This window comes from Periophthalmus magnuspinnatus, chromosome 24 (genome assembly GCF_009829125.3).
Source record: "Periophthalmus magnuspinnatus isolate fPerMag1 chromosome 24, fPerMag1.2.pri, whole genome shotgun sequence".
NCBI lineage: Eukaryota > Metazoa > Chordata > Actinopteri > Gobiiformes > Gobiidae > Periophthalmus > Periophthalmus magnuspinnatus.
The window spans coordinates 27,279,205-27,294,053 of NC_047149.1; the positions used below are offsets into that span (position 1 = coordinate 27,279,205).

General features: G+C 45.8%; 1 protein-coding gene across 1 annotated transcript in view; it reads right to left on the minus strand.

Annotated features, from left to right (window-relative positions):
- Positions 1–14,456, minus strand: part of syndig1l (synapse differentiation inducing 1-like) — a 63,192-nt gene extending 48,736 nt beyond the window's left edge. Inside the window, exon 1 of the mRNA XM_033991141.2 lies at positions 14,184–14,456. The gene's annotated coding sequence lies outside the window, so the exon portion shown is untranslated. The remainder of the gene's footprint in view (positions 1–14,183) is intronic.
- Between the last annotated feature and the right edge of the window lie 393 nt (positions 14,457–14,849).

The window sequence follows — 14,849 nt, forward strand, 5'->3', positions numbered from 1 at the left end:
ACCGCTCCGTCCTGTGGTATGTGCTTTACCACTGTGTCCACTCTGAGCTCCTCCCCCTGTCTCTAAAGGAGCCGCCCACAAACCGCCTCCAAACGAGAAGTTCTGTCCATAAAAACAGAAAACAGGACGATGCTAAAGGGAAGCACTGCTGTGTCTAGAAAAACAACAGAACGATTCATTTATGACAGAATCAGAAGAGACGACAGGGACAGACCTCTGCAGGGACAGACCTCTGCAGGGACAGACCTCTGCAGGGACAGACCTCTGCAGGGACAGACCTCTGCAGGACACTGTGGGTTTGGCTCATATTTATTTTGATCTTATTTCAGTTTCTTTTTATTTACGTCAAACCTGGACTTTAAATCGTGATCGAGTCGTCGTTTTTTCTGATTCACTTTGACGCTGCTCAGACAAACGACTCCAGGTTTGTCTGGACAGAACGAGCTCGTTTCACGTCATGTCCCTCCATTATTTTTATGATCGATCGAAGCTGTGACTATAAAATAAGTGTAATGTGACAGCGCCCCCTAGCTCTGCTGGTATTTTTGAACTTTGCATCTCAAAGACTCATATCCATGTGATTATGAAACAGAGAAGGAGCCGAGAGGGACACGACTCGAGGACAAGCACAAAGCAGAGTCTCAAGTCTTTGACCTCAAGACCTCGGCGGGGTCTCGAGGTCCAACTCGAGTCCCTCAAGTCGATACGATACCACAATAATTCAGTTCTTCAGTTCAAACTTCAGAAATATGAAAAACTGTTTAGACGAGAAGCATCGAGTCGTCTGAAGTCACAGGCCTCAAGTCCAAGTCCAGTCCCAGGTCTGAGTCCATTTTATCAAGTCAAGTCTCAAATCAGAATCAGAATCAGAATCAGAATCAGACGACTTTTATTGCCTTTGTCAGTGAACTTCACAAACTAAGACCTTTCTTTGATGATAAAGTGCAACATAAAACACTGAATAATAACATAAAAAGTAGAAATACAGATATAAAAAACACAAATAAGGGCATAAAGTTAAAAAAGATACGGTTAAAAACAGAGACTCAGGTCTGACTCAAGTCCAAGTCCAAGTGGTTTTGGTTTTGTGTTTTTTTCTTGAGTATTTGGGGAAAGTATTTCTCCAGTAAAAGTAACTGTCATTACATAATCTGTGTAAATAAATGGATTAAGTGACGTCAGACAAATGAAGCTCATCGACGCTAAAACGTACAGCGGCTAATCTGGAGCAGAATTCTGACCACGAGTGTCATAGCAACCAAAGAGCCAATCAGGAGCGAGGATGTTGAAGGTAACGCCCCTTCCCTCCCACACTCAGGTTTAACAGGGAGCGGGCGCTTAGCAACACTGTCAATCAAACCTGTTGCTAACGCTAATGCTAACGCTAACAGGAGCGACGTCGGGGAAAGAAGGACCTGATTTGTCTGTTATTAATGTTCAGATCTTGATTTACAGACACAAAAGTGAAATAAAAACCCCAGGATCATGTAGAGGGTTAATACGAACATTTAAGACCAGAATGAGTCTGAAGCAGCAGAGACAGAGAGAGGACAGAGAAAACAAAAAATAAACTAAAAAAATAAATCAATAAATAAAATCTAAATAAAGTAAAAAATAAGCTCAAAATAACAAAAAAAGACCTTTAAATAACAAAAACATCTAAATAAACTCAAAATAATAATAATAATAAAAATAAATAAATAAAATAAAAATAACAAAAAAATGAACAAAAAATAAAAAATAAAAAACTTAAAATAATAATAAAAAAATAAAAAATAAAAAAAACAAACAAATAAAAAAAATAAAAAATAACCTAAAAATAACTAAAAAACAAAACAAATCCCAGGATCATGTAGAGGGTTAATACGAACATGATCACTTCCTGTTTGGAACGTTGCGGCGGCTAGCGCGTTAGCTACATCCATTTATATAAACAAAAAACATCTGACGTATAATTTGATGCATCTGGACCAATAAATCAGATCTGAAGGAGCAGCAAGAAACACAAATGTTCAAATCATTTCACGTCGTCACATAAACCTCAGGTCACTTTAGACTCGAGTGACACGGCGGTAATGCTAAAAAAAATAGCTAGCATGCTAACACACACTTGATTCTTGATTATCGGGCAGTAAAATCGTTTATAATCAGACGCAGACACGGGGACATGTTCTGCTCCTGAGGTCAGTTTATCTGGACACGTTTTGGAAAAAAAATAAACCAGGTACTGTCCGTTTAAACGTTCAAACACTATTTTTGCTTTAATTTCGTGTTAATTTTAAATCCAGCCTCACAGGAGTCCACAAACAGCTGGTGATGTGTTTTGTTAAAGCGATAATTCTCGCGTTAACTGAACCGTGCTGGGGGCGTCTCTGTGGGGGAGCAGACAGACACATGCTTCGCTCTGGCTACGACTCGCCTGGATGGACCTAAACACACTCAAACAGTTAATCAGTCGTTTGTGCGCTCGGTGTAACGCGGCGCTAACGAACGAGTCCCGGTAATGGCTCCGCTTTGAAACGCACCGGTGAAGCTAAACGCGTCTCGTATAAACACAAACCCCTGAGTTGAGCTAAACCGGCGTTTTCTGCTCCAAACCGCCTCGTATCAGAGCGGGATGTTGACATGAACCATTTACACACAATATGTCGGCAATCTATACATGTGGCCACGCGTATCCGCTCCACTGTGTCTTTAAAGTCCCATAATGCACTGCTCTCTGACCCGTTTTAACGTTTCCTCGTCACACACAGACCTGGAGTTGAGTTTTTCTGTTTCATTCTCACATGTTTAACACAAACAAACCAGATTTAGGCTGAGTTCTTCTCTCAAACTGAAAAAACAAATAAAAAAAACACTCTGTTCCACCTTGTGATGTCATCATGTGGTGATACAGGAAGTGCTCCGCTGTGTTTTTAAACTCCACCTTCATTTATAGAATCATTTGGATCATTTCAGCTTCGGGGATTGCCAAGTTTATACTGAACAAAAGGTAAAAAAAAAACGGGAGCTGTGAACTTGAAAACTACCACTTGATGACATCACAAGGTGGAACAGAGCGTTTTGGAGCTTCGGAGACGTGGACAGGAGTAAAAGTCATGACAAAATCGTTGAAGAGGAATGAGTACGGTATTTTCTGGATGATAAATGTCACTTTTTTCATAGTTTGGTGCGACTTATTCTCCAGAGCGACTTATATATGTTTTATTTCTTCATTATTATGTATTTTTTGGGGCGACTTATTCTCCAGAGCAACGTTTACTCCAGAAAACACAGTATATGACATAAGTGGACACTGCTCATTGTTTCATCGTCGTCATTTCACTCAAATCCTGTATTTTGTTTTCAACATGTTTGGTTTAAAAATGTCAAAAAAGTATTTTCTCAAATCTAAAAACAAGTTTAGTTTTTAGTTTAGCTCATTTTTATTATTTTTTTTACAGGGATCGTGTTCATCTTTTACACATTAATCCCTCAAAAGAAAAGACACTTCAGTCCAGAGTTTAAGACGAAAAACCTGGAAAAATCCAAAGACGTGACAGACCTGAGCTGCAGACGGAGAAATAACTGCTCAAAAACTCCACTCGAGTTTATTTATTTATTTCAGTTCATGTTTTTTTAAATGAGACCCAAAATGTTCTGTTCAGATGTTTCTCCTGTTTCACTCGTTTCTTCTTTGAGCCTCTGAAGTTTTATTTGGACTGATTCATGTTTGAGTTTAATCTTTAATCCACTATTTTCAAGACGCCATTTTGTCGATAAATCCCTGTTTTCACCTCCACCTGTGACACGCCCCCTGTGTGAAGAAGAAGAGGAAAAAGAAGAGGAGGAGGAAAGAGAAGAAGAGGAAGAAGAGGAGCAAGAAGAAGAGGAAGAAGAAAAAGAAGAGGAAGGAGTCCACTGTGACACGCCCCCTGTGTGAAGAGGAGGAAGAAGAGGAAGAAGAAGAGGAAAAAGAAGAGGAGGAAGAAGAAGAAGAAGAAGAGGAGGAAGAAGAGGAAGAAGAAGAGGAAGAGGAGGAGGAAGAAGAGGAAGAGGAGGAAGGAGAGGAAAAAGAAGAAGAGGAAGAAGAAGAGGAGGAAGAAGAGGAATAAGAAAAAGGAGGAAGAAGAAAAAGAAGAGGAAGGAGTCCACTGTGACACGCCCCGTATGACACGCCCCCTGTGACACGCCCCCTGTGACGTCCGCTCTTCCTTCTCCAGTTTTATTTTCTTAATCGTTGATACTCGTAGGATTCTGCAGCGTCGCGTCGTCATTTTGGTCCAAATGTATAAAAATGTGCTGCTCTAGTGTGATGTGCATCTGTCCATAGGGGGCGCTACAGCATGAGGCGCTTTAGTGTGATGTGCATCTGTCCATAGGGGGCGCTACAGCATGAGGCGCTTTAGTGTGATGTGCATCTGTCCATAGGGGGCGCTACAGCATGAGGCGCTTTAGTGTGATGTGCATCTGTCCATAGGGGGCGCTACAGCATGAGGCGCTTTAGTGTGATGTGCATCTGTCCACAGGGGGCGCCGACAGCTCCACGCCTCTTTGTTGTTGTTGGACGCCGCAGTTTTCTCAGGTCTGAGAAACAGCAGCTTTAAAAAGTGAAGTCGTGTCCAGTCGTTTTTAAGGAGCTCGGTTCTGCCACACGGAGCGAGGATTACGGCGAACGGAGCCTCGAGCGTGTGTGTGTGTGTGTGTGTGTGTGAGGGGGATTTTCACTCTGGGTAAATGGGAATTCAAACTCCCTGATGTCGGCCAGATGCATGAGAGCGAAAAACGAGAGGAGAGATGAGGTAAGGACGTTATTAGACACGGCGGTTTGAAAAAGGAGAATCACACGGGGCATAATAACGGCGAGGAGAACACGGCGCCGCTTAACGTTCAAACTATTTTCCACTGAACCCCGGCCCCCGGTGCTGGAGCGATAACGTGGATTTTTATGGCCGTGTGAAGTAGAACATTGTGAAAATTAACAACATAACTCACTCCACACAAAGAACGTCACACCAGCGTCAAAAACATCAGGACTAATCTGAGTTTTCAGGTAAATGAAGGTGTAAGTTCTGCTTCTTTTCTGCTTCTTCACATCCTCCTCTTCTTCTCCGAGTTTGAAGCTGCTCTGGGTGAAGTTAAACTGGATAAATGTTTTACACATGATCAGTCTGCGACGGTTCGGACGCACAGAGATCAGAGTGTTTAAACGAATCCTCCAGGCTCATGGGTCAAAGACGAGAAATCAAACTGTGGTCAGATCCAGACCATGGACTGTTTATAGAAACTGACGCAGCGAAACGGCAAACTGCTGCTTCAGACATTTTGGACTTAAATTAACCCTCTACATGATCCTGGGGTTTTTATTTTGAGGTTTTTTTTTTTCCTTTTTTTGTTTTGTTATTTTGAGTTCTTTTTGGGGTTTTTTTAGTTTATTTTTTCTTTCTTTATTTATTTTTTGTTGTTTTTTTTTTGTTTTTTTTTTGGGGGGGGGGTTGTTTGATTGTTGAGTTCATTTTTTATTTATTTTTTTTGTAATTTTTATTTTTTTTATTTTTTGTTTCAGTTATTTTGAGTTAATTTTTGAATTTTTTATTTTATGTTTTATTTATTTTATTTTTTTATTTTATTTATTTTTTTGTTTTCTGTGTCTCTCTGTCTCTGCTGCTTCAGACTCATTCTGGTCTTAAATGTTTGTATTAACCCTCTACATGATCCTGGGGTTTTTATTTTTATTTTCAGTTCTTTTTTTTTATTTTGAGTTTATTTTTTAACTTTTTTTTTTGTCATTTTGAGGTTGTTTTTTTTTTTTTTTGGGGGGGGGGGGGGGGGGTATTTTTTTGCTTTTTTGTAATTTATTTGTTATTTTGAGTATTTTTTTTATTTTAAGTTTATTTCTTAACTTTTTTTGTAATTTATTATTTGATTTTTTAGTTAATTGGAGTTTGTTTTTTTTATTTGTTTGTTTTTTCTGTCCTCTCTCTGTCTCTGCTGCTTCAGACTCATTCTGGTCTTAAATGTTCGTATTAACCCTCTACATGATCCTGGGGTTTTTATTTCACTATTGTGTCTGTAAATCAAGATCTGAACATTAAAAACAGACAAATCAGGTCCTTCTTTCCCCGAGGTCGCTCCTGTTAGCGTTAGCATTAGCGTTAGCAACAGGTTTCATTGACAGTGTTGCTAAGCGCCCGCTCCCTGCTAAACCAGAGGTGCGGATGGGAAGGGGAGTTTTCAGCAGCCTGTCTCCTGATTGGCTCTTTGGTTGCTATGATACTCTCTCAGGTCACGTCGCTCGTGGTGAATCGTGGTTTTACTTTAGGATCAAAATGAAACGTGATGTTTGTGTTTTTCTTCTCTCAGGAGGAGGAGGCTGTGGCTGATACTTGTGTGTTCCGTCTTTACAGACGTCTGCTGTTGTGATTGGACGCAGCCGCTGGTCCGTCAGAGCCTGGACCAATCACAGAGCAGCTTTGACGTTTGGGCAGAAACAAACGTGACCAATCATATCAGCCCGACTGGAGCAGAGACCCAAAACAAAAAACACATTCAAAATAACAAAAAAATTAAATTAATAAAATTAAAAATAAACTTAAAATAACAAAAAAAAAACCCTCAAAATTACAAAAAAAATTAAAAATAAAATTAAAAATAAACAACAAAAAAAACAACAAAAAAAACAAAACAAACCTCAAAATTACCAAAAAAAATAAATAAATAAAAAATAAAAATAAACTCAAAATCACAAAAAAAAAAAAAAAAAAGTTAAAAAATAAACTCAAAATAAAAACCCCAGGATCATGTTAATCTGAACATTTAAGACCAAAATGACGAGTTTTTCAATGTAAAGTGAATTGGAGTCGATGGAACAGGAAGTGCGCCGTGATCACTTCCTGTTTGTAGCGCGGCGCTAGCAGGTTAGCTCTGTGCATTTATATAAACAGTCTGTGTGGTGCAGTTTCAGAACGACAAACAAAAATAAATAAAAATAAAGTCTGTTGTTTGTTAAATTAAAGTCGACGTCACATTTAGAACAAACGTTTAATGAAACAAAATGAAGCGAGTTTCCTCCAAACGACGGACGACGGTTTGACGTCTCCATTAAACACGACGGCGCCGATCGGACGCCGCTCCAGATAATTGGATCTGCACTCAATTAAAATTCTATTACACAGCACGAACAGAACAGGAGGCGCACGAGGAGGTCCAACGCAGGAGACGCACGAGGAGGTCCAACGCAGGAGACGCACGAGGAGGTCACAGCTCCAACGCAGGAGACGCACAAGGAGGTCACAGCTCCAACGCAGGAGACGCACGAGGAGGTCCAACGCAGGAGACGCACGAGGAGGACACAGCTCCAACGCAGGAGACGCACGAGGAGGACACAGCTCCAACGCAGGAGACGCACAAGGAGGTCACAGCTCCAACGCAGGAGACGCACGAGGAGGTCCAACGCAGGAGACGCACGAGGAGGACACAGCTCCAACGCAGGAGACGCACGAGGAGGACACAGCTCCAGCAGAGTCCAGGAGAGTCCAACAATGTGAGGAAGAAGAAAAGAGCAGGAATGCACCAATCCAGCCCGAGAGAGAGAGAGGGAAGGAGAGAGGGAGAGGAGGAGAGAGGGAGAAGAGGAGAGAAAGACAGAACAGAGGGAGAGGAGGGAAAGAGGAGAGGGAACAGAGAGAGGAGGAGGGAGGTTGAACGGGGAAAAGAGAATGTGGAAGCAAGAAATAGAGAGACAAGAGAGAGAGAGAAAGAAGAGGAGGAGAGAAGGGGAGACCTTGGTGTAAACATACAGAAGAGAGGAAGAACAGGTCGAAGGAGAGGAAGAGAGGGAGGGAGATGAAAGAAAAGACAGAGTGGGAGAAAGTGGGAGAGAGAGAAGACCTGAGAGAAAGAGACAGAGGGAGAAGGAGAAAGAGAGGAAGAAGGGAGGAAACCATGAGAGAGAAGAGGAAAATGGAGAGAGACAGAGATGAAGATGGAGGGAGGAGAGACAGAAAACAGACAAAGGAAATGAAGCGGAGATTCTCTGTGTGTGATTCTCCACTCGAGTGAGTCCAGGATCTGACAAGACGAAGAGAGAGAGAGGAGGTGAAAGAGGAGGAGAGAGAGGAGGAGAGGGAGGAGGAGAGAGGAGAGAGAGGAGGAGAGAGGAGGTGAAAGAGGAGGAGAGAGAGGAGAGAGAGGAGGAGAGAGGAGGTGAAAGAGGAGGAGAGAGAGGAGAGAGAGGAGGAGAGAGGAGGTGAAAGAGGAGGAGAGAGGAGGAGGAGAGAGAGAGGAGGAGGAGAGAGAGGAGGAGAGAGAGAGGAGGAGGAGAGAGGAGGAGAGAGAGAGGAGGAGGAGAGAGGAGGAGAGAGAGGAGAGAGAGGAGGAGAGAGGAGGAGAGGGAGGAGGAGAGAGGAGGTGAAAGAGGAGGAGAGAGGAGAGAGAGGAGGAGAGAGAGGAGGAGAGGGAGGAGGAGAGAGGAGAGAGAGGAGGAGAGAGGAGGTGAAAGAGGAGGAGAGAGAGGAGGTGAAAGAGGAGGAGAGAGGAGGAGGAGAGAGGAGGAGAGAGAGGAGGAGAGAGGAGGAGAGAGAGGAGGAGAGAGGAGGAGAGAGGAGGAGAGAGGAGGAGGAGAGAGAGGAGGTGAAAGAGGAGGAGAGAGGAGAGAGAGGAGGAGAGAGAGAGGAGGAGAGAGGAGGAGAGAGGAGGAGGAGAGAGAGGAGGAGAGAGGAGGAGGAGAGAGGAGGAGGAGAGAGAGGAGGAGAGAGGAGGAGAGAGGAGGAGGAGAGAGAGGAGGTGAAAGAGGAGGAGAGAGGAGGAGAGAGGAGGAGAAAGAGGAGGAGAAAGGAGGAGAGAGAGAGGAGGAGAGAGGAGGAGAGAGAGGAGGAGAGAGAGGAGGAGAGAGAGGAAGAGAGGGAGGAGGAGAGAGGAGGTGAAAGAGGAGGAGAGAGAGGAGAGAGAGGAGGAGAGAGGAGGTGATAGAGGAGGAGAGAGAGGAGAGAGAGGAGGAGAGAGGAGGTGATAGAGGAGGAGAGAGAGGAGGAGAGAGAGAGGAGGAGAGAGAGGAGGAGAGAGAGGAGGAGAGAGGAGGAGAAAGAGGAGGAGAAAGACAGACAGAAAGAGAGAGGTTTGGAAAGGGAGGAAGAGAGGGAGAAAGAAAGAAAAAGACAGAGAGAGAAAAAGAGTAAGAAAGAGAGAGAGAGGAAGGTTTAGAAAACAGAGGGGAGGAAGAGAGAGAAAGACAAAGACGGAGAGAGAGAAAAAGAGAAAGCCAGAAAGAGGAAGAGAGAGACACAGAGAGGGAGGGAGGGAGAAAGAGAGGAACCAGTACGACAACAAACACAACACAGAGAGAACAGACCTGCTGCTTTTATCTCGACTCAATTTAACAAAAGTTTGACCAATAAGATCCAAGGATTTCACCGTGATGTTTTTATCCCAGAACGACACGTGTACGACTCAACGCACAAACCGACTCAACGCACAAACAACACGTCTGAAGAGGTTTGAGATGTGATCCATGTTTGAGTCATCTAGAGATCTCAAACCCTCCTCACAGTCAACAGTATGAGTCTGTACGAGGCTCCGCCCACAAGACGTCACCCACGCTCCACACGACAATCCTCCATGAAGAAACAAAAACATGACACAAACTGTGCACTATGACGCGACAAACCTGGTGTGATGTGCAGGAGTTTCATTCGTGCTCTGAAGGGGAGGGGCTTAGCACAGAGAGACATGTGGATGTAAATCTGCTCTGTTCTTTCTGAGCTGAATCTCGTCTTTGAGTTTTTCATTTAAAACAGTTTGTGTTTGGTTTTTTTTATTTGTAGGAAAATAATTGAAATGTTAATTCAGAGTGAAATTTGAGTCATTGCACCAAAATGCACCATCTCTCCTCCCCCACCTCCCCCACCTCCCCCACCTCCCCCCACCTCCCTCTCCTCCCCCACCTCCCTCTCCTCCCACTCCTCCCTCTCCTCCCCCACCTCCCTCTCCTCCCCCACCTTAATATTTTGTCAAAGTAATATTAAAGGAGCACAGTGTAACTTTTTCGGGCAGAGGGAGCTGCCGCCTGCTCGTCTCCATGGAAACGCTCTGTCTGTTCTGCCTGTAATGTTCTGCACTGTGGCATTAAACGTGTGGATGTTTCCGATGCTCACGGCGCGCGGGGTCCCAGATCTGACCTGGAGCTCGGTCTGGTGCTGTCATCTCTGTTTCCATGGAGACAGACATGTTTAATGCCACACTGTTGAACATTTGGAGCAAACATCTCCATGGAGACAAGTAGGTAACCAGAAAAGTTACATAGTGCAGCTTTAAAGGGGTGCTATGTGACATTTCTGCAGGAGGGTTTGCTACCGGCTTGTTTCCATGGAGATGTTGTTGCTTTGCCTGGAAAGTTTCACATTGTGGCATTAAATTTCTCAGTGGAGATGATCAGGTGCAGCCTCCAGGTCAAATTACAGGTCAGATCTGTGGAAAGGCCAAACGAGCTCGCCGGAAGAACTCGTGTTTTTCACCTGCGTTTGAATAAATGTGAGAGATTAATGCCACACTGCGGAACATTCTCAATATCCACGGTCCAGTTTGAGTGTTTTTCAGTTTGGATGTGATTTGAAAATAGAATTTAGTTTCAATTCTCGTTTTAAAATCTGTGAGTTTCAGTCAGACACAAATATCAAGAGATTTTTCAGACGAGTTTTGGGTTTGAGTTTAATGTTTTAATAAAAAGATTCAGTTTGATTTTTTAAACAAAAAACAAAAAACAAAAATACTGAAATCTGAAGTGACAAAAAGACAGGGAGGGCATCTGACACACACGGGGAGGGCATCTGACACACTGGGATTTGATTGTGCTCTCATAATATCTGTTCCAGAGCTTGCTGCAAGTTGTTGCCGTTGGAAACCCTGGACCCTGGACCCTGGACCCTGGACCCTGGACTCTGCTCTCTGCTCTCTGGACTCTGGACTCTGGACTCTGGACTCTGGACTCTGGACTCTGGACTCTGGACTCTGGACTCTGGACTCTGTTCTGGACCCTGGACCCTGGACCCTGGACCCTGGACCCTGGACTCTGGACTCTGGACTCTGGACTCTGGACTCTGGACTCTGGACTCTGTTCTGGACCCTGGACCCTGGACCCTGGACCCTGGACCCTGGACCCTGGACTCTGGACTCTGGACTCTGTTCTGGACTCTGGACTCTGGACTCTGCTCTCTGGACTCTGCTCTCTGGACTCTGGACTCTGGACTCTGCTCTCTGGACTCTGCTCTCTGGACTCTGGACTCTGGACCCTGGACTCTGGACTCTGCTCTCTGGACTCTGGACTCTGCTCTGGACTCTGGACCCTGGACTCTGGACTCTGGACTCTGGACCCTGGACTCTGGACCCTGGACTCTGGACTCTGGACTCTGCTCTCTGGACTCTGGACTCTGGACTCTGGACCCTGGACTCTGGACTCTGGACTCTGGACTCTGGACTCTGGACTCTGGACCTTCACTCTGGACTCTGGACTCTGTTCTGGACTCTGTTCTGGACTCTGTTCTGGACTCTGTTGTGGACTCTGTTGTGGACTCTGTTGTGGACTCTGTTGTGGACTCTGTTGTGGACTCTGTTCTGGACTCTGGACTCTGTTGTGGACTCTGTTGTGGACTCTGTTGTGGACTCTGTTGTGGACTCTGTTGTGGACTCTGTTGTGGACTCTGCTCTCTGGACTCTGTTCTGGACTCTGGACTCTGTTGTGGACTCTGTTCTGGACTCTGTTCTGGACTCTGGACTCTGTTGTGGACTCTGCTCTCTGGACTCTGTTCTGGACTCTGTTCTGGACTCTGTTCTGGACTCTGTTCTGGACTCTGGACTCTGTTCTGGACTCTGTTCTGGACTCTGTTCTGGACTCTGTTCTGGACTCTGTTCTGGACTCTGTTCTGGACTCTGGACTCTGTTCTGGACTCTGGACTCTGTTCTGGACTCTGTTCTGGACTCTGTTCTGGACTCTGTTCTGGACTCTGTTCTGGACTCTGGACTCTGTTCTGGACTCTGGACTCTGTTCTGGACTCTGGACTCTGTTCTGGACTCTGGACTCTGCTCTGGACTCTGTTCTGGACTCTGGACTCTGTTCTGGACTCTGGACTCTGTTCTGGACTCTGGACTCTGTTCTGGACTCTGTTCTGGACTCTGTTCTGGACTCTGTTCTGGACTCTGGACTCTGTTCTGGACTCTGTTCTGGACTCTGGACTCTGTTCTGGACTCTGTTCTGGACTCTGGACTCTGTTCTGGACTCTGGACTCTGTTGTGGACTCTGTTGTGGACTCTGCTCTCTGGACTCTGGACTCTGTTGTGGACTCTGTTGTGGACTCTGCTCTCTGGACTCTGTTCTGGACTCTGGACTCTGCTCTGGACTCTGTTCTGGACTCTGCTCTCTGACCAAAGGTTCTTCTCAGTGACCTTCACATGGTCCAGGTGGTGGAGCCTGTGACACTCCAGACCTGCAGGGGGCGTCACTGAGCTCAAACTCTGAGGAGGATCTGACGCCGTTTTGTTCACAACATTTTTAACGTGATTTTAAAATAATAAAGTTTTTGTCACTTCAGATTTGAGTCTTTTTCTCTTTGGACAGAATCACACCTGCAGCTCAATGCCACACTGCGGAACATTACAGAGCGGTGACGTCTCCTTGGTAACCAGCTCCAGGAGAAGTCGCACAGTGAAGCTTTAGTCGTGATACATCAGGAAAATGAAAAAGACTGAAGCGACGTCTCTGTGGGTTTATTATAAACAACACAACCTGTTACTCCAGATGCCCTCCCACACACCAGGACTGAACCAGGACTGAACCAGGACTAGACCAGGACTGAACCAGGACTGAACCAGGACTGAACCAGGACTAGACCAGGACTGAACCACGACTGAACCAGGACTAAACCAGGACTAGACCAGGACTGAACCAGGACTAAACCAGGACTAAACCAGGACTAAACCAGGACTAAACCAGGACTAAACCAGGACTGAACCAGGACTGAACCAGGACTAGACCAGGACTGAACCAGGACTGAACCAGGACTGAACCAGGACTAGACCAGGACTGAACCACGACTGAACCAGGACTAAACCAGGACTAAACCAGGACTAAACCAGGACTGAACCAGGACTAGACCAGGACTGAACCAGGACTAGACCAGGACTGAACCAGGACTAGACCAGGACTGAACCAGGACTGAACCAGGACTGAACCAGGACTAGACCAGGACTAGACCAGGACTAGACCAGGACTAGACCAGGACTAGACCAGGACTAAACCAGGACTAGACCAGGACTAGACCAGGACTAGACCAGGACTGAACCAGGACTAAACCAGGACTAGACCAGGTCCGTTACAGTCCTGTCACACAGCGACTCAAATCCGACCACATGATCGTCCGGCGGTCGACCCACTGTGGGTCAAACGCCAAAGGAGCGAATGTGTCGAGCGACGAGATCCACGAGGCACCAGCTCCACTGATCTGACGTGTTTCATTCACACACAAACCTGCAGATTTAGACTGAAAACGCTCTGCTCCACCTTGTGATGTCATCATGTGGTGATACAGGAAGTGCTCCACTGTGTTTTTAAACTCCACACACCTTCATTTATAGAATCATTTGGATCATTTCAGTCCTGGAGTTGTCTCTTATCTCGACTGAACTAAAGGTAAAAAGGAGGAGTTAACATTGAAAACTACCACTTGATGACATCACAAGGTGGAACAGAGCGTTTTGAGCTTTGTAGATGTTACAGACTCATGATAAAGTGACTCAAACATGTGAATGAAACAAAACACAACTCCAGGTCTGTTTTTGACATGGATTAAAGTCACAAACACATTTATATTTTCATCATTTACAGTAAAAGCCTCGTGGACGCGCGTAAAACGTGAGTCATTTTGTCACGTTTCAGCCTGAAACAGAATCACACCTGAAACACCCCGCGCCTCGGGCTCATGTTTGTCTCATTCATGAATTCAGTTTGTAAAAGGCGGATTTTGTTTTTGGGAAAAGCGCGAAATCGGAGCGTAAAAACCGAAGATGTGACACACGGACCTCAGCCCCGGAGCTTCAGCCCCGGAGCTTCAGCCCCGGAGCTTCAGCCTCCTGCGGGTTCATCTGAAATTCCAACACGACTCGCTTCTGCGACAGTGACACGCGCTGGAGTAAATGCGTAAAGAGCCGGCTCTTACCTCCGAGTCCAGAGGAGCCGCGCACACACGCGCTCCACGCGCGTCATTCCCGCTGCGGTTTGACCCACGACAAAGAAACAAGATCTGAGGAAATGTCCTACGTCCCACGGGATGGTCAGAGGACAGAGGGGTCAGAGGACAGAGGGGTCAGAGGACAGAGGGGTCAGAGGACAGAGGGGGGCAGATCCTGAACGAGAGCCGTCACATCATGAACGAAAAACACCTCCGAGACTCGAGGCTTTGTCCAGACCGCGCGCGCCCAGGCTTCAGACTGAAGCAGGAGGAGAGGAGGGTTTGAGAAAGTTACACGCCTCCTCAGAGAGGGAGGAGGAGGAGAGAGAGGAGAGGGAGGAGAGAGAGGGGGGAGAGAGAGGAGAGAGAGAGGAGAGAGGAGCGAGGAGGAGAGCGCAGACCGAGCAGAGCAGATAAGGAGGGTTTGGTAAAGTTACACGCCTCCTCAGAGAGGGAGGAGGAGGAGAGAGAGGAGGAGAGGAGGAGGAGAATGGGAGGAGTGGAGGAAGACAGGAGGAGAAAGGAGGGTTTGGGAAAGTTACACGCCTCCTCAGAGAGGAAGGAGGAGGAGAGAGAGGAGGAGAGGAGGAGGCTGCAGCTCGGAGCATCCTCCCTCTGCACCTCCTGGACACAGTTTATCTTTTACTGTAATGT